Source organism: Bison bison, unplaced genomic scaffold (assembly GCF_000754665.1).
Source record: "Bison bison bison isolate TAMUID 2011002044 unplaced genomic scaffold, Bison_UMD1.0 scf7180017864318, whole genome shotgun sequence".
NCBI classification, from domain to species: domain Eukaryota; kingdom Metazoa; phylum Chordata; class Mammalia; order Artiodactyla; family Bovidae; genus Bison; species Bison bison.
Genome location: NW_011494890.1, coordinates 948,839 through 970,439, shown reverse-complemented (window position 1 = coordinate 970,439; position 21,601 = coordinate 948,839).

Here is a 21,601-nt window from a genome sequence, read left to right as displayed (position 1 = left end):
TTACTGTCCAGCAACAAAGTACTATGAACCTCTACAGACAATAAGAAACCACCACAACTTTGAACTCAGTCATCTCCAATAAATTTACTGAAAACAACCCTCCTCAATTTTCTCTTTATTGTTGTTCAGTGGCTAAGTCGTGTCTGATTCTTTGCAATTCCATGAGATGCAGCATGCCAGGCTTCCCTATCCTTCACTATCTCCTGGAGTATGCTCAAATTCACGTCCGTTGTGTCAGTGATGCCACTAGTAAAAGTTTCCTTTTGTATCTTTGGACTTGCCTATGATTCACCAGGACAAGTTTTCAAGTTGCAATTCCTCTGCTATTCCCAAATAAACTCAACTTGCTGGCAAAATAACTGCTTATTTGTTTTCAAGGTTGACATAACATGATTTCTTCATTCAGTTTTTTTCCCGCCTGTACTTAGTCATGGATTAACTCTTAATTGCTTCTTATTGGTGTTTTCCTGAGAGATTTGCTTTTAATGTTCTACATAAATTCTCTGTTTGTTTTTGAAGAAGTATTTTCATGCTTTATTGGAGAGAGAACAATTTTACTCACTGTGAACATACTTTGTATAACTCAGGTGGCTAATTCAACTTTTGAACTGTGGTGCTGGAGAGGACTCTTGAGAGTCCCTTGGACTGCAAGGAGATCAAAGCAGTTAATCCTAAAGGAAATCAGTCCTGAATGTTTATTGGAAGGACTGATGCTGAAGGTGCAGCTCCAAAACTCTGGCCACCTGATGCGAAGAAGTGACTCCTTAGAAAAGACCCTGATGCTGGGAAAGATTGACGGCAGGAGGAGAAGGGGATGACAGAGGATGAGATGGTTGGATGGCATCATCAACTCAATGGACATGAGTTTGAGTAAACTCTGGGAGTTGATGATGGACAGGGAGGCCTGACATGCTGCAATCCACGCAGTTGCAAAAAGTCAGACACGACTGAGCGACTGAACTGAACCGAATGTCAACATTAGTGTTCAATCATTATGGATTTAGTAATATCTACTTTTACTTCACTGCATCCCGCAACTGATACCATGTGGTGTGAATGTAAACGTTTCTTAGATCTTTCCTATAGTTACCCTGTTGTCCAAGTGAGTATTTAGTATAAAACTCAAGCATGTATATAAAGTTTCAGCTGTACTTATTATTTTCATCTTAAAAGATTACCACTTCAACCATCTAAAATATAATCAATTTATTTCATAAATTGTATTTTGTTACAGAAATAAAAATATCTGGAAATTCTTGATAAATGAAAGTAATAGCTTCTTGGTTATTTCACATTATCACATTCGATAACAGATAATTCTCATGGGTGTGATATGCATGCAGAGGGGTACTGACCATGCCCTCTGTTCCTGGGCATATCAGTAATTGGCTATGAAGTGAGGCTCTTCTTTTTTTTTCCCCAAGCATTATAGCTTAGTGCCAAGAATGATAGTGTTTGGGAGATCAACATATTAAAACTTATCTTTATATATTTGAACATTAAAGAGATACTTGAAATATTTACAAAACAAAATAAAATAAACAAGCCACACATGTGGCCAAGGAAGAAATGGAAGTTTCTACTCTTTCATCATGGCAGTTTTGGTGGTAGAAGGGTGGAGACTGTGGCCTGGGTGTTTATGAGCTTCCTCATGCTTCTTGAACTGTTTGGTGAAGCTATGACCCCTTCCCTTCTCCACTTTCATTCTCTGAGTCACTAGCAAACATTAGCAAAGGATCCCTGAAGATGAACCCTGCAGTAATCTGTCTGATTTTGTATGCTCTAAGGGTGGCCCTGATCATATTTGTTTTTAGACGGGCATGTTTCTTTTCCTCTTCTCCTGTAAGATGTTCACTTTTATGTTACATAAGAAATAAACATCAATATGAAAATGAAAACTCTCAATTTCACAGTACCCATTATGAAAATTTATAATGCCAGATGCAAACATTAGAATTAGAAAATAAGAGAGAATTTTAAGTTTCAATGGCATAACTTAATATATGTTCATTAGTAGTCTATTCATTTAAAAAAAAAGATCTTTATCACACTAAATCTGTTTTCTGGTTAAAAATTATATAGTTTCTCAGACATTATACATTTCTTTTCATTATCTAATGATCTAAAGAAGTGGACATAAATAGCATGCATCCAGCCATCTCTTCTAATCGGTTCTAGGCAAGAAAACTTATGCTTATTTGAGTGCCTACTATAAGAAGGACCCTTTATTCAGATTTCACTTAGTTCAGTTCAGTCACTCAGTCGAGTCCGACTCTTTGCAACCCCATGAACTGCAGCACACCAGGCCTCCCTGTCCATCACCAGCTCCTGGAGTTTACCCAAACCCATGTCCATTAAAAAGGGTGATGCCATCCAACCATCTCATCCTCTGTCGTCCCATTCTCCTCCTACCCTCAATCCTTCCCAGCATCCGGGTCTTTTCATAGGTCACCAAAGTATTGGAGTTTCAGCTTCAACATCAGTCCTTCCAATGAACACCCAGGACTGATCTCCTTTGGGATGGACTGGTTGGATTTCCTTGCAGTCCAAGGGACTCTCAAGAGTCTTCTGCAACACTACAGTTCAAAAGCCTCCATTCTTTAGCACTCAGTTTTCTTTATAGTCCAACTTTCACATCCATACATGACTACTGGGAAAATCATAGCCTTGACTAGTTGGACCTTTGTGGACAACGTAATGTCTCTGCTTTTTAATATGCTGTCCAGGTTGGTCATAACCTTCCTTCCAAGGAGTAAGTGTCTTTTAATTTCATGGCTGCAGTCACCATCTGCAGTGATTTTTGAGCCCCCACAAATAAAATCAGCCATTGTTTCCCCATCTATTTGCCATAAAGTGAAGGGACCAGATGCCATGATCTTAGTTTTCTGAATGTTGAGCTTTAAGCAAACTTTTTGACTCTCCTCTTTCACTTTCATGGAGAGGCTTTTTAGTTCTTCTTCACTTTCTGCCATAGGGGTGTTGTCATCTGCATATCTGAGGTTATTGATATTTCTCCCGGCAATCTTGATTCCAGCTTGTGCTTCTTCTGGCCCAGCATTTCTCATGATGTACTCTGAATATAAGTTAAATAAGCAGGGTGACAATATACAACCTTGATGTACTCCTTTTCCTATTTGGAACCAGCCTGTTGTTCCATGTTCTGTTCTAACTGTTGCTTCCTGACCTGCATACAGGTTTCTCAAGAGGCAGGTTAGGTGGTCTGGTATTCCCATCTCTTTCAGAATTTTCCACAGTTTATTGTGATCCACACAGTCAAAGGCTTTGGCATAATCAACAAAGCAGAAATAGATGTCACTTACTAAGTCACACAAAATCTCCATCAAATGTGATGTGCTGTGCTTAGTCACTCAGTTGTGTCTGACTCTTTGCAAATCTATGGACTGTGGCCCGCCATACTCCTCTGTCCATGGGGATTCTCCAGGCAAGAATACTGGAATGGGTTGCCATGCCTTCCTCCAGGAGATCTTCCCAACTCAGGGATCAAACCCAGGTCTCCCACACTGCAGGTGGATTCTTTACCATCTGAGCCACCAAGGAAGCTCATAAAGTGTATCACTTTTCAGAAGAAAGTGGCAAAGAGGTTACCCAGCTACTAGTGACCAGATATAACCTAGAGTTCAGATTTGTCTGTCTGAATTCCAAGCAAATCATTAATCTACCTAGAATTCCCAGTGTATATTTTTACATTTCAATGATAGTAGTTGAAATAGCTTTCCTTTTTTTTTAACCTTTATACTATTTCCTATCCTTTCCTTTGTTTTCCTTTTTCCCTTCTTTTCCCTATTTGGCTTATTATTAATGTAACCCAACAGGCATGACAAGGGAATTCAAGGTTGGAATACAGTTTTGAGAAGTGATGTCATGGTCACACCAGCAATTTATGTAACTACGTACAAAGAGAAATGAATGAGGCAAATCATTCAATATGTTCATATGCTCAATATGATATTGAACATAGTTTTCTATGCTGCTTAATCATTCCGTATATAGAAGCCTTCATCAGCTAAACCCCACCCCCTTCGCAACCGCTGTTCTCTTCTCTACATCCATAGTTCTGTTTCTGTTTCATAGATAAGTTCATTTGTGTCATATTTTAATTCCACACGTAAGTGACATCATATGTATGATAAATTTTAGTTACATTCATGTTTTGCTGCAATGGCATTATTCCATTCTTTTTATGGCTTCCCTCATAGCTCAGTGGGTAAAGAATCTGCCTGCAATGCAGGAGACCTGGGTTCGATTCCTAGGTCGGGAAGATCCCCTGGAGAAGGAAATGGCAACCTGCTCCAGTATTCTTGCCTGGAGAATCCCATGGACAGAGGAGCCTGGCATGCTACAGTCCATGGGGTCGCAAGAGTTGGACACAACTTAGCGACTTAACTAATTCTACTACTAGTATTCCATTGAGGGTTTCCCAGGTAGCTTGCCTGCAATGCAGGAGACCCCAGTTTGATTCCTGGGCTGGGAAGTTCCCCTTGAGAATGGATGGACTATCCACTCCAGTATTCTTGGGCTTCCCTTGTGGCTAAGATGGTAAATAATCCATCCCTGCAATATGGGAGACCTGGGTTTGATCACTGGGTTGGGAGGATCCCCTGGAGAGGGCACAGCATCCCACTCCAGTATTCTTGCCTGGAGAATCCCCATGGACAGAGGATCCTGGCAGGCTACAGTTCATGGGGTCACAAAGATTTGGACATGACTGAGTGACTAAGCACAGCACAGGGTTCCATTGAATATGTGTACCATATCTTCTTTATCCATTAATCTATCCATGGACATTTAGGTTGTTTCCATGCCATGGCTGTTAGGAATGGTGCTACTGTGGACATAAGAGTGCCTGTATCTTTTTGAGCTGTAGTTTTGTCTGGATATATGCCCAGGAGTGGTATTGCTAGATCATAGAGTAATTCTATTTTTAGTTTTCTGAGGAACCTCCACACTATTTTCCACAGTGGCTGCATCAACTTAAATTCCCCTTAACAGTGTAGGAGGGTTCCCTTTTTTCCACATTTTCTCCCATATTTGTTATTTGTAGACTTTTTAATTATGGCCATTCTGACTGGGGTGAGATGGTACCACATAAAACACCTTTCACAATATTCAAGCTTCAATATACCTTCTCATATTTTAAAAAAGGTAATTGCATTTAGCTCATATGCTATCTTGGTTTGACATTAAATTTCACTGTAAATGAGTCTAAATTATATCTATTTCAAGGCACTTTCCAGCTGGTTGATCCAGAATAATCTGAAGTAATTTAGATAGGACATTGTTTTGATAGATCAAGTGGTCCTCTAAGTTTATATCAGGTAAAAATCTTGATACTGTCCTTGAAAAGGTCAGTGAAACTGAGCCCTGGCTATTTTTGCTGACATTTGAGTGTTTGCTAAGAACCCAGTGAAACTGAGTCAATTCCAAAACTCATACATTTTCCTTATATTTTACTTCTTCTGTTATTCCCAATTGGTTTGGGACGTGTGCTTATGTTTTATGAGACATTAAAAAAATTAACTATTATAAAAGCAAGTGTGCTCAATGTAAAAGAAATCAAGCTACACACACACATACATACACACAAACCTAAAACCTCCAGCTTATACCCCAGCTTAGATTTGAGTGTCCCATGCATTTTGATTTCATCCAACATAGATCTCTTATTTACTTTGTCCTCTGTGCTGCAAGTTATTCTACAAATCTGATAAACCTTTTTTTCCCATAGTCTTTTCCAGAAATACAAAATGAAACTAAATTGTTCTCTAATCTAATACACCCCAAAGTATTCTATGTGTTGTTCTTTAAATGTCCTGCTGAGCTATGGAGCTCAATTTCAATCTTTACAAAAGATCTCCAGCTTCTCAATTTTTAGGACATTATCCCTTGGGAAAAATTATTGCTCCCAATTTGGGTCTGCTACTCCATGTTTCCTAGCCATTCGTAGGTTCACCATGTTTCATATCTCTTAAGGAAATCAACAGGGCCTATGAAACGGAATCCTTCCCAAGACAGATTCTATGGGCTCATTTCACTAGTTCAAACTCAGTTCATTTGATCCTTTGCAATTGATGCCTTCTCAAAATCAGGCAGTGTTCGAGTAAGAAAAGCTTACAATGTCCCTAATTCTTTTTTATAACTCAGTGGGGCTGGAGGAGAAGAGGGAGGAAAGTGAGAAGCACTTCCTCAAATTGTATGAGTTCTTACTTTGGGCCTGCTGTGCTTAATTCTCTCAGGAGTAAGCGTGCCACGCCAGGAAATGTCAACCCCAGTTGTTCAGCAGTCAAGCACTCTTAATCCATAAATATTATAGGTATAGATTTTTAAATATATACTTACAAATATGTCATGTACAGGATACTAATTTGTAATGCATTTTATAAATGTTTTGTAAATATTTATTAATATTTGATAAGGGCCTTGTTAATGGTTATAGGAAATCAGGAAAGATGCCAGAAGAAACCTGATGGCCATAAACTCCCCAGCTTCACTCTTCCTATGTTCCCTGATCTGGGGTTGCACTGGCAGGTATGCTCAGGAGCACAAACCAATTCACGACTTTTATTCTAACATTTTCCCTAAAGTTAGAAGTTGGGGTGCCATCAGACAAAATTAGGCTAAGGCTGCAGTCTTTAGTCTGGAGAAGCCAATCATAAGTTTGTTTTGTAGTTTGGGCCAAAGTCTTCTTTTTCCCTCTGCGTACAATTATCAGGCCCTGCACTAACCAATTTAATACTTAAAATTGCACATTCAGGTTAGTATTACCATTATCTTCATTTCATAGACTATGAAAGTAATGCACACAAATACAAACCTATTAGTTAGTGCCAGGATTCAAACAAAGGCAACATGATTCCAAAACATGAGCTCTTAAATATTACATGTTTCTTCCTCTAATAGATGTTGATATACTATATTTTCAGTTTATGACCTGCTCATACTTTGGAGGGCTTAGTTAACCTTATGTGAAACTATGGAAAGGAAGTTGTGCTATTGTGTTTTCCAAGTTGACAGATCAATAATGCTGTAGATGCTGCATGGAAAATAACACATTGTAAGTGATAATGCAAACATCCATGAGTGGGAAAATATTAAGCAGAAGAACTTAGGGGCCTTGGAATACTGAACAGGCAAGAAGTAAGAAAGAGGAAAATATTATATGCTAATAATATGGAGAATAATTTTATTTTCTAGAAAAATCATATTAGGAATTTGTCTTTCCTTTTTCTTGCAGTATATTCTGTCCTGACCAATATCTTGATTTATCAACCTGCTGGTTCCAGATATCTTCAGTTTGAGTTTTGTCATTGTTACCTGTCTAGGAGCTCTGAGTCCAGCTGAACAGGAAGAGAATTTACTCACCATCACTGATCTAATGGTATATGTGGCCAGTCTACAGTGAACTTACAACAGAGACAGTAAGCGCATGAACTGTGACCTCATTATGTTTATGTGACCTCTCCTCTTTAAAAAGGGGACCAGAACTGTTTGCAAGACTCTAGTCCTGGTAGACTCTATTTGCCTTCCCAAGTTTATCAAAATGACAAAGCGTAATTGAAAACAGTTAATAGAGCTTGTGACCATCGTCAGCCCTTGTTCCCTTGGTAACGGCTACTGTACCTTTGGTTTTCTGATCTTTATCATTGACGAAAGAAACTTCTTGTACTACAGCCTATATATACTCACAGAAAAATCATTAAAGCACCTTTGCTCCATCAGAAAAAAAAAAAAAGAAAACAGTTAATAAAGACTAATTAGAATCCAGTCTGTCTACCCCCATGGTGTTCTTCCTCTCCTTATCCCAAAACATGACTTTGCCATTTTTTGTTATCAATATATTTTCTTTTCAACTGGGATTATTTGCTTTCTTACGTTTCACATGCAGACTTCTTGGAAATGGGGCTGAGGGATAGTGAGAAAGGAACAGAGGAGAGAGGGGGAGACGAAGTCTATCTCCTACTCTATGAAATTCTCCTGTGGACACCTACTCTCCAGACACTGAAACTTTTATGGCTCTCTTGCAGTGCTGCCTTATTCATTTTGGCGGTTGTTAGACATTCTGGCTATGTAAAATGTTCACCCTTGTAAGTCCTTAACCGTAGCAATAAATTAAGGTAAGAATTGCAGGGGAACCTGATAGACAAATGAATAGGTAATAGTATATAGAGGAGATTTAACAATATCAGGAGATCCATTTTGGCAAAAATAATCTAATTCTTGTTGCTACCTGAGTAGCTGATCACTCACTATATTTCCACCTTCATATTTCCATACTCCTAGGCAGAAAAAACACATCAAATCCATTACAGCACATTATGAATAGTGGCCAGGGACTATGAGCTTATTAGCACTTGGAACAAATAAAGTGAAGTGGTTGAAATAGATACAGTTGAAGTTGTAAAATTCCTAGAAGGGGCAAAGTTTCATGGTATTGCTCTTGGCAATAATTTCTTGAACAGGCCACCGAAAGTACAAGCAACAGAAGCAAAAATGGACAAATGGGACCACATCAAAATAAAAAGCTTCCGCAAAACAAAAGAAGCAGCAAAATAAAAAGATCCCTACAGAATAGGAGAAAACATATGCAAACTGTTTATACGATAAGATGCTACTATTCAAAAACATAAGGAACTCCTACAACTTAAGAACAAGAAGATGAATAATCTGATATAAAAATGGGCAAATGATTCGAACAGTTACTACCTCAAAGAAGATAAACAAATGGCCAATAGATATGTGAAAAATGTTCAACATCAATAATGATCAGGGGAATGCAAGTGAAAACAAAGGAAAATATCACTTTACACATGCTAGGATGGCAATTATAAAAAAAGATAGTGAGTGTTGGTGAGGATGTGAAGAAATTAGAACACTTGTACACTGTTGGTGGAATGTAAACTGTGGAGAAACTACCATATCATCTAGCAGTTACTTTTCTGGGTTTATAGCCAAAAGAATTGAAAACATGACACTGATGAGACATCTGTAGCCCCTTTTTTATTGCAGTATCATTCACATTAGCCAAGATATAGAAACAACCTATAAGGCCATCAGCAGATGAATAGATTTTTTAAAATGTTTTATATATATATATATATATATACACACACACACAATACATACACACAATGGAATATTTTCAGCCTTAAAAAGGAAATCTTACCAACTGATAAGATGAATGAATCTAGAGGATTTTAGGCTAAGTGGCATAAGCTAGTCACAGAAGGGCAAATGTCCATGATTCTAATTGTATGAAGTATCTGAAACAGACTCATAGATACAGAGTAGAATGGTGGTTGCCGGGGGTATGGGGTGTGGGGATTTGCTGTTCATTGGGTATAACATTTAAGTTTTGCAAGATGAGTAAGTTCTAGAGATTGCTGTGGAATATTGTGCATATACTTATCACTGTGTCATGCACTTAAAAATTTGTCAAGAGGGTTTATCTCATGTATTCTTGCCATAACTTAAAAGAAAGGGCAAGAGGAGAAAAGAGAAGAAAAGGAATGTATCAGCATCTTGAGTTGAAAGTTGAAGTCAGCATCCTGAACTGAAATAGGGCTCATTCTGATGAAATTCTTTTCAAGGAACCAACAAGTGATGTTGTGGTACCCAGGGACTAACACGGTGTGAGGATGGCACTGCCTTTAGGCCTGAAGAGCAGGCAGAGGCAACAGTGTTATCGAACTGATGTCAAAGGCAAGGTGACACTCTGCCTAGCAATATGGCAGTCAGAAGGACACAACCAAAGGATAAACCGTGGAACTGAAGCATGAAGGGAGCAGGTGAAGTGCTTTAGGCTGGTGTCCTGGGAACTCTTATATTTTGGGCTAGGCAGAAACCAGAGAGCAACAATGCCTAGGTTCTACAGTTGATAAAGCTTGTCTCTAGGACAAAGTATAGAACAGTGAAGGGTAGACTGTGAATTTAGAGGTAGCAAATGGAGAAAAAAAACCCAGTTATGAGAGTGAAAAAGAAGAGATGTCGTATAAAGCATAATTTTGTACCTTGATAGAACAGGCAGATACCCAAAGCTCATAAGGAATATAGACCTTAGAACTAGTTTCCTCATTTTTCTTTTCTATTTTATACTTATCTCCATGTAGTAGCAAGATTTTATTTTGAGTTAATGCAACTATTTCAAAGAATTCCATGTTGTCAGGAAGCATTTCCAATATCCTTGATTATTTTTGGATGAAAAAGAAAAAGTGTAGGTGAATCATTGAAAAATATTTAATCTGTGTTGAGATCAGTATTCAGTCTATGAGAAAGTTTTTAAAGGCTGAAAGTCATCTCTTAAGGAAAATAATCACACGGGGTATTTAGTTCCAACTATTTACAACTGAAGTATGCAGAGATTTATTTAGAAGCCTGGTTCTTTTTAGACATTTCCCTCTAAAGTTTAAGAGCAATCATATAGTTATTAAGGTGATATTCATGATGAAGGGAGTGAGTAACTTATCTCTCTTGAGGAGGAATATTTTGTGTTTGATTTTTCTGAATGCACAGGTGGGAATGTAGATGAGATATTTTTGAGAAACCCAAATTGCAGATATAAAATATTATTCTACTTTTAGTTTTAAAGCTACTGGTATAAGAAATGCTTCAGCAGCTTTATAGCAATTTTGACATGCTTTATTACTTTCACATCCATTTAGCTATGTGTATCTGGCATTTTTAATAGTTTTTGCAGACAAAAGTGTAATGCTTGGTTATTTTGTTATTGTTTAGTAACTAAGTTGTGTCCGACGATCTCAAGGACTGTAGCCCATAAGGCTCCTCTGTCCATGAGATTTCCCAGGCAAGAATACTGGTGTTGCCATTTCCTTTTCCTGGGGATCTTCCTGACCCAGAGATCGAATTTGCATCATCTTCATTGCAGGCAAATTCTTTACCACTGAGCCATTTGGGAAGCCTGCTTGATTATTTAAATGAATATAAATAGTAAAATTTCAGCTTACATTTTCAAGAGTTCAAGAAGCAAAACTCAATTTATTTGACTAAAATAAAAGAGAACACAACACTGAAGGATTCTTAGTAGAATTTCAGAAAGGAGAAAATGAAGGAATAATAGTTACAGGTCTTGGGGCTTAAGTTGTTTTTTTTTTAATTGCAATTATTCTTCAAGATATATTTAAAATTTTTTATTCTATTATTCTAAAATTCTATTCTACTTTTTATTCTATTCTATTAGTTTCATAAGTGTTCAATTATTAAATTAGGCTTATGAGACATAAAATTGAGGATGTTAAAGACACAAATATCAATTAGTATTCTAGAAGGAAGTGGATAGTAGAAATGGGGTTATAGAAATGAGTTTTAGTAAGCAGATTTTTTTACCATGATAATGGAGAAGGAGCATCCAGGGTAACTGATGAGGTACAGTGAAGGATCTAACAGTAATATTGGAAAGCCTTTATCATCACTCCCGAGACTAAAGAGGTGAGCAGAAGGGAGCAGTTATTGAAATGTTATGGTACAGAGTGAAGTAAGTCAGAAAGAGACAAACAAATATGATATATTAACACACATATATATGGAATGTAGAAAAATAGTGTTGGTGAATTTATTTGCAAGGAAGGAATGGATTCTCAAATACAGAGAATGGACTTGTGGACACAGGGTGGGAAGGAGAGAGTGTGATGAATGGAAAAAGTAGCATCAACATATACACAGTACCATGTGTAAAACAGATGGCTGATGAAAAGTTCTTATATAACACAGGGAGCTCAGCGCTGTCCTCTGTGATGACCTAGAGGGGTGGGATGAGGGTAGGAGGAAGGCTCAAGAGAAGGTAATACATGTGTAATTATGGAGGATTTGTGTTGTTGTATGGCAGAAACCAACACAGCATTGAAATCAACTTTCCCCCAAATAAAAATAAATTAAAATTTAAAAAGTCTATGAAAGCAGTAAATTTGAGAGAGTAACTTTACCAAATAATGTCTTTTGATTAGAGAAATACAGCCTCTGCTGACCCTCAGCCAAGCAAAGAGGGAGTTGGGAGAATAAATAGTCCTGATTTCGTCTCCTTCTCGCTTGTTTTCCATAGCTGAACCAAATAGATGTACAGAGGAATAAAGCCAGAATAATGTAATTACAGAGATCACTATAGGTACAGAATAGGGTAGAAAAGCTGGGAAAGTGTATGCCTGTAGCAAAGGGACTCTATGGTGTGGTTAACGCCTGCTAGAGCTAACATTTCTGCATGAGGCTATATCTCAGGATGGTATTTACTACCAATAATTTTACCAAGGCAAGGCAGTAAAAATAAATTAATTTTTGAATTTAGTTCAGTCTGAGTTTCAAAGCTTTATCTTGGGCTCCACATTGAAGAGAGATACAGTTTTTCATAGGTAATCATTATTTTATAAAGAATAAAATAGAAACAGATGAAGAGTGGTGGTCAGCATGGACTGATGTTATGTGAAGTAATAACTTGGAGACAGAGCCACAAATCAAGCTTGGACATTACATTTTCAATGTGATTGCCAGCAAAGCCCCTGAAATTTAGATCAAGTAGTGTTTGGAGATTCTGGAGTCAATACAAGGGTGCCCAGCCTATTTTCCATGAAGAGTGAAACATGGGTTTGTTTGTTTGTTTGTTTCTTGAGCCAATTTTTAAAGCTTTATAAAGATATAATTTTGGGCTTCCCACATGGCTCAGCAGTAAAGAACCTGCCTGCCAATGCAAGAAACACGGGTTTGATCCCTGTGTTGAGAAGATTCCCTGGAGAAGAAAATGGTGACTCACTCCAGTATTCTTGCATGGCAAATCCCATGGACAGAGAACCTGATGGGCTACAGTCCATGGGGATCACAAAAGAGTTGGACACGTCTTAGCGACTGAACAACAATAACAACAACAGCAATGACAACAGTGTTTGGAGAAGGCTTCATTAGAAATTAATGATGGAAAAGGAATATCACCAAGACAAATATCAAGGAATAACATGAAGAAAATATTTTAAGAAATAAAAGCCAAGGAGGAGACTGAAAACAAAGAAAGGAATCCTTGACTAAAATCAAGTACAAATGAAGTGTCAATATAATCAACTCATTTATATTAATTTCCATTATTTCTATTTCTGTTGGAGAAATCTGTGATATTTGAGGTTGTATATCTTTTTTGTTTCTGTGTGTATGTGTGTGTGTGCACACGTGTACACACACTCAAATGTGTAGCTATAATCTAGAATGTGGCATAGTTCCTGTCACCAGACACTAACCAACCATTGCTATGCTAAGTCACTTCAGTCGTGTCCGACTCTGTGCGACCCCATGGACAGCAGCCCACCAGATTCCCCGTCCCTGGGATCCTCCAGGCAAGAACACTGGAGTGGGTTGCCATTTCCTTCTCCAATGCATGAAAGTGAAAAGTGAAAGTGAACTCGCTCAGTCGTGTCCAACTCTTAGCCCCATTGACTGCAGCCTACCAGGCTCCTCCATCCATGGGATTTTCCAAGCAAGAGTACTGGAGTGGGGTGCCATTGCCTTCTCCATTAGTTGGCCTCATTTAAGTAAAATGTGTCATCTTTATTCAGACCAATTTAATGTAAAAATATTGAGTTCAGTTCATGCAACTGTGAGAATTCCACACTTTCATTTTGCAATTGAAACACTTTATATCATAATGAAAAGAAAAACAATTGTGATTAACCAAAAGAACTTTTCAGATTTAGGTTATGGAAATGTAAAAAAAAAAAAAAAGTCCATCTCTATCTTGAAGTTGAAAAGGCAATTATAAAATAAGGAGCCAAAGTGAATGGTACAGAAAATATAATAAATGCTTTTGGAATTCAGAAGAAGCAGAGAAGATGAGAGTGAAGAAGAGAGTCTGGGAATGAGTTGGAGAGGTAGCAGATCATGACCCAGATAATACGGTGTGTTGAAGTTGGGAGTGTGATGGCGTGGATATCCAGGAGCTCAAGGCATTCCAGGAGGATGCTCTACATCCTGCAATCTTAAGGGAACTGAAGAGTTACTGAGGGTTTCTTATGGGGGTGGCTATGCTTGAAGTACTGGGGTAAGAAGGATGATCTGCAGCAGGAAGGTGGAGACAATATGATTGTTGCCAGGCCTATCCTTAAACTCAAGCTTTTACAGATTATTGCAATTACCTTATATTAATGATTGGGAATAAGGACACGTGTTCCTGGACATTGTTGAAAGGAATAAATAAATTAACACACATGCAAGCAATTAGCATAGTGCTTGGAAACTCAACCAGCACATTAGTTATGGAACTTCCTTTCCTGGAGACTGAAATGGAGAGGATGAAGCAGATGATGAGAAAAGAGGGTGGTCAAAGAGAAGTTCCAGCCTGGAGTCAAGGGTATGACAGTCAAATTTTTGTGAAGCGACTTATTGGCAAATTTCTGCTCCTACTAGGCATCACTATCATCTCCACAGAGAGGGAAAAGATGATTGGTTTCATTTATAACTTGGAACACCTCCAAGTTTGAAGGAGGTTTCCAGTCTATAGTTTGGAATTTCCCTGATTTCTGCTGAGTTTCATATACATCCCTTAGTAGTCTAGCTCTCCTTGCTTATTGTTTCTGAACATGTCATAGAAGAATTGAGAAGCTGAGCACTGAAATTTTATTTAGAATTTGGCATAACAGCGTTGCTCATGGTTTCTTTCCTCTCTTGGAATGATGGCTAGTGATCATTCGCCTCAGGTACACACCAAAAGCAACAGTCCACCATGACCACGACTGTTTATCCCCTGTTGCTGGCCGTACCTGATGAAAGAAAGAAGGATGGTACCCAGAAGCACTGGTGACAGAAGAATGCAGGACTATACAAAACGAGGGGAATGCAGAAGATGGGGGAAGACCCAGATTAAGGACGAGTGTTTTGCTACTCACCACATAGGAAAAGCCAATGCGAAGCAACTAAAGTAATACAAGGGAAGTCATTTACGTCAGAACTTATTCTCAGAAACACAGATTTTTTCCCCCCATAACATCTGCAAGTGCATAAGTGCATAGTGTATTCTTTGGGGCAGGAAATGACAACCCACTCCACTATTCTTGCCTACAAAATCCCACGGACGGAGGAGCTTGGTGAGCTACAGTTCATGGAGTCTCAAAGAGTCAGACATGGCTGAGCAACAGAGCATGCACAAATAGTGTATCCTTGGGAATTGAAATAGTTCACAAATGTAGTGCTTGCTGAGAAATTCTGTCAGATCATCAACTTTTTTTTTTTTTTACTCCTATGAGTAAAACAAATTTTTTCATTGCTCTTTAATTTTTCCTCCTTTGCCTAGAGTTCCTTGTGAAGGAGAAGGCCTGTTTGTCACCTTGTTCCGCCATCCAGCGGTCTGTTCTTTTCTGCTCTCCTCTACTCTCCCGTTCTTCTCCTTATCCTGTAACCACTACTGTTCCTTCTGACTGCGATTGGCTCATCTGCTAATTCAGGAATACGCTTATGTTCAGTTATCATCAAATACGCCTTAAGCAGCCCTCAGGAATATGGCCAAATGAACTCTTTCTTTGTTTGTTGTCCTTTTCTAAAAAGCATTCAGACCTTTTAAATTGTTTTCATTCACATTCCAGCCAGTCACCCAACCTATTTCTGAATATTATTTTCTAGGTATTTGGTGAAAGATAAGATTAGCTTGGAGCCATTTTAAGTAGTGTTCTTTGTTCTTAAGATATTAATGTAAGGCAGATGATTTTTAATATTCATATTTTGTTGCCTTATACTAATACCAATATTAAATTCTTATCACACACTGAACATGTAAAATGTGAGATATGTGCACACGTTGTTAAAACATGCATGCATGCATGCTTAGCAGGGACTGTAGCCCACCAGGCTCGTTGATCCATGGGATTTTCCAGGCAAGAACAGTGGAGTGGGTAGCCATTCCCTTCTCCAGGGGATCTTCCCAACCCAGGGATCGAACCCAGGTCTCCCACATTGCAGGCAGATTCTTTACTATCTGTACCATCAGTGGTGAGTTTTCCCTAAATTAAAATTCTAATTGATTTAAGTGTATCATTTATTTTTATGATTGTTTCATAAACAATTATAATTCACTTTAAGAAGTAATAAAAAAGAATTAAGCTGAAAATATGTCCTCTGGGAAGGACATGAAACCTAGACAGATCAACATGAGTTCTTCTAGATATATCATTGTCCAAATAATTTAACATGCATCCACTTCTGTAAAATGGGCATGATAATTCTGTCTCCTTCTGTGTTGCAACATTTAATGAATGATTATGTGCTTTTGCATAATGTGTGTTCGTATATTAATAGGTTAATAATGCACATTCTCAATGTACTTTAATAAAGGACATTGGGAGCTAATTAAAAGGAATGTAATTTGTGCTTTTGGGAGGAAAAGTGTTATCGAAGTGTAAATTAGGGAGGGAAGTGGCAGTTAATTCTATACAACGTATCTATTACCACACATTCGAGGCTTAACTCTAATTACAGATTGGACATGTGAGCAAACAGCATCTGGGGCACTTCCCCTCCTTTGGAAGGCCCTTCTCCACATTTACAAAACTAGGCTACTCTTGTAATAACTGGGAGTATTAATAAGCCACTTTCTGCTCAGAACAAAAGGTTAGTGGGAAAAGACTCCTTTCAAAGTCAGCATATTGATGGTATTTATTGTTCTTTTTGGTAGACGGTATCTCCCCAACAAGTGTCAGGGGAAGGCGGTTTATTATTCAGTCCTTTAGACTGAAGACAGTACTTTTGTGGCTTGATAACACTACCTGGAAGAAAGGGCATTTACACCTGATGGAAGAGGCAAATTCTGCAGACAGATTTGTGCCTGTCTTCAAACCTTTCACCATCTGAATAACCCCTGAGGTTAAATAGCTGGTAGACATCTGTAGGCAGAAGTAAGAGAAATGAGATCATCAAGGAACGGTATCGTGCTTACAACATGTGGCGAGATGAGTGTTCTTCACCATCTGTTATTTGTGTGTGTATTTTATTATGTAAATGTTCGTACACACTGCATTCTAAACAAAGGAACATTACTTCCACTTTGTTGGTGCTGCCAAGCTTGCGTATGTGTCCTGAAAAAATAAAGAAAGTGGCAGACAGAAAATTCAGGGTTCATCTAGCCACCACTTGTGTCCCCACTCCTTTCACCAAGAGGGTGAGAGACTCTAAGTAGGTTTGATTCCTTTTCTACATCCTGTTCACAAAGACAAAGCTTGACTGTGAATGGAAAACAATGTCTTAAATACGACAGTTATGGTCTAAAGCTTCTTTTGCTGGCGTACACGGGGAGAAAAAAGATACTGGAAGCTTGGATGCTCTGGGATGGTTCCAATGTACACTAGTGATAAATCCAAGCTAGAAAATAAATTTGGACAGAGAAAACAGGCTCTGTTCAATTTTCTCTCATCTGTTTAATTCCTGGCACATAGCTCTGGGTCATGGGAAGGTTCTGGTGGGCTGCTGTCATTGTCTCCCCCAAAACAAGAGGGGTGTGTGTGTATGCATGTTTGGGAGGAATGAAAGTGAGGAGATTTGGGCGACATATTCTGGTCTAAATTTTCATAAAATTACCAATTTAAATTGAAATGTAATTATCCTAACTGGCATCTTTTTGGCAGCAGCTTAAAAAAAAAATCCCTCGGCTTTACTGTACCCAGCAAAAGCCCAGAGGAGTCCTGACACTGGCCTTTAATCAAAAGCTGAAAAGACACAAAAGCTTTCAGATAATCTATGCCAAGCTATCTTGGACAGCACAGAATGGCCTGGAGCACCCTTCTGGTGGCATTTAAAACACCTGGTGCCCTTAGAAAAAAAACTACATCTGCGTCTGCAATTTCTCCTTCTGTAATTCCCTAAATCTCTATCTCAGCTGATTCTTCTATCTTTAAAAGTAGGGATGCTGTAGTGTCAGTAAAATAAAGCAATTTTATTTACCCAGAGAATGATACTTGTCATTGGCTATGCCTGGAGGTGGCAGACTCAGGTGCCCATCTGCACAAACGCTTCCTCACTGTTTATTTCATGCGGATTAATATAATTAAACTATCATTGTGCTCACTGATTCAGCTCAAATTTTAATTTGATAATTGGGGGAAAAGGTGTGCATTGGAAATGGAGGCAATTAATTGACACTTTAAATGCACTTGAACAGAAATAATTTAAGTTACACCATACTTAGTGGTGACTTATAATGTTGTGTTTATGCATATTCTTTCCTTTGGCTCCTATCATTAATGGATAGAGGTAAATAATGTTACTCAGCCTAAATCCTTTTGATATTGGCAGTCTAATTCTGCAATTTGAAAATATTTTCCCTGCCACAGACAATTCCCTTCATTTCCTAGTCACTGGCTTCTCTAAAATAAAGACATTCTCACTTTGAACAACAATCTAATCATTCATAACTAGTCTCACATATATGTAACATAATTATGCAGATTGTCACACAATTTTGTCCATAGACAGCCTGATTCTCATTCTAACAAACATCTTGCACAAAGAAATAATGAGAATAACAAAGACATAATTTCTCAACTTATAATGCCCGTCTTTCCCAGGATTTGGAAAGAAAAATAGCTGGTTCAATACTTAAGTTTTCTCCAATACTAGTTTTACTTTGATTTGTTCCAAGGGAATTTATATATTTTGGTGAACTCACTAAAACTTAAGAAGGAAACATATTTATGGATAAAGAAATTTTTTGGTGTTAATTATCTTCCATTTGGAAACAAATAATGCTTTCTTATTTTTTAAGAATTTAAAAACAAAAGCTAGTTTCTTTGAGCAGCTCGCAAAATCTTCTCACTTTGACTGGTTCTCTTCTATTCACGGAGTCTGATACACTTTTAATCAAAACTGAAACAAATTCAATTTTCCAAAATGTTAGCGACCACAAGTTATACCTGTAGTAAATAAAGTTACTTAGTAAGAATTATGAGTTGTTTGTACAGAAGCCTTGAGAGGGCTTCTTCTTAATATAAAGTCTTGGAACAACCATTTGCCTTTTAGATGAAAACTTATGCTCTTGCTTGAATCTATTCAATATTTTTAATATTCAGTGTAACCATGGATGAACCTACAAAAGTTCTGGCAGGTCACTTCAGTTAAGCAGCCACACTCTTTTTATTAAAGCTGGAAACCTCATTAAAATAGGCTCTGTGAAGATTTTGTAAACTCCAGCTTTAAATCAAGGTTAGCAATATGCTCCAAAAATCTTTTCATATAAATGTGGTTTGGGGGGCATTTTTAAGTTTCTGAAAGTAAGAGCTGCTAAAGAGCCAAAAATCAGGAAACAAAGAAAATAAACAGAAGAACAGACAAAGTGCACACACTTACGCACATAGTCATGTTCATAACTGTGGACGACCCCCAAACAAACCTATTTCTCCTATCTTTTCCCCCGTTATCTACTTATAGACAAAATTATCCAAAAACATATTTGATGAATCAGTTAATTTAATAGCTACGGAGAAAGAAAAGCATAATCTTAAACATAACCTTTAACCATACTTAAAGGGCACCCTTAGCTACTGAGCAGAATTGAAGTCTTCTGAAAGATCAGAGAATTTTAAAGATAGATAAGCACTGCTAGATCACTTGATCTGATAACCCAGCAACAGCAAAAGAGATTAGCGGCCAGAGATTAATGACTCTGAAAATCCAACAACTAGTTAGTAACAGAGACCAGGATTATAAAACAGATCCGTGGGCTCCCAGCTGAATACTAATTCTATGTGGTATTGTTGATTATTTCAGCATTCCTGGATGAAATGCTGTCAGTTCAACGAACAATCTGATATCTAGATTAGTAAATCCATTCATAATTAGGACAATTTTTATTGTTTTGTTTCTTTCAGAAAAACCACATTTTTACAAATCTAGATTCTTACTTTTTAAAATATCTTCATTTTCATCAATTTATTAAACATAAGAGCATTGATACATTGCTGTTAATATTCTCCAAAATTTGAAATAATCAACAATCCTTTTTTTGATTCTATGTTATTTGTTAATTCATCCACAGAAAGATCTTTCTCTTTTTAATTTTTTTTAAATTTATTTTTAGTTGGAGGATAATTGTCTTACAATGTTTTGTTGGTTTCTGCTGTATAACCAGATAAATCAGCTACAAGTATACATATATTCCCTCCCTCTTGAGCCTCACACCCACCTCCACCCCACATCCCACCCATCTAGGTCATCACAGAGCACTGGCTGAGTTCCCTGTGAGAAAGATTCTTTTCTTTATCTCCAGCATTTTCTTCCCAATATTGAGAACATTTTTTGAAAACTTTTTAATTACATAGAAGTGCTATTTAAGTAAGTGAAGATATTAAACCCTTAACTCACAAATAATGGCTAGTTAATAGGTAATTTTCTTTTGGTTCAGGCTCAGTATCTTATTCAAACAATTTTTCTTAAAAAAAAATGGAGTATCAAGTCAAATGACCAACATATTTTGTTGATGCTTATTTAAAGGGCAAAGGACATCTCTCAAGAAGGAAACCCCAAATTCCTTAATTTGATTCTAGGTCAATTCAACAGAATTAGTGTCTAGTCTTGGTTTGGATTTATAGAAAAAAAAAACACATTTTTGATGAAGTTACTTATTTCAAACTAGCCAAGCAATTCATATACATATACAAACCAGTCAAGAAAGGTACAAGATAGAAATGAAAGTGATTAAATGGACTGTACTAGTCTCAGTGGGTGTTAAACTGATAGTTTCTTATCTGTGGAATAATTGACTATATTTTGCATTTTAAATGTTTTTTTTTTTCAGACTAAATATCAAAATAAGTTGTGTGAAGAATGTAACTTCTGGGTCTGCTAAATAAACACTTTTTATGTGACCACTATTTGACAAAAATAGTATCAGGCAAATAAAACACAGTGAGTTTATTAAGAAACTACAACCTAACAGTAGTAAGCATGATTGGCATGAAAAACTAAAGGCTAGGTCCCTCATACTGTATGGGGATAATTGAGTAGGATATTTTTGAGCTGTGGATATTTGGAAATGAGCAAGGGATAGGTAGAAATGGTTTATATAAATTCAGTGCCTAGAATAAGACATAATGGTACTGAACAACCCACACATTACCTGTTGATATCAGTAATAGTTTGGGGGAATATTTAGAATTTTTTTCCCCAATACTGGAATATATGGTAGTTACTCAGAACTCCTGGTTTTATTTACAAAATTATTTCTTCTACTTAGAAAAAAAAAAAAAAAGACTGATATATTCAGCAAATTGCAATCTCAATTTTCAATGTGAAAATAACCTGAAGGTAAGTTGAAACTCACTGTGGCCACTACAAAAAAGTTGGCAATCATGTAAACATTCCCCTAATTTTCAAAACCTTAACTTTTAAACAACAGCTTTCACTTTGTTATACTACCTTCTCCTCTCTCTGCGTATTGCCGTTGGCCTGCTGTTTTATAGGCTTTCCAAGTGTGCAGGAAATTTGGTTGAGTTAGCAGTTTTGTTTTAATATATTCCTGGAAATTTTATCTTCAGCAGTTCTGCATGCTTTCAGCGAGTGGCTAAAATGGATGCAGGTTTTCTAAATCTGATGAGGTCAGAATGAATAGCACCACTGGCAG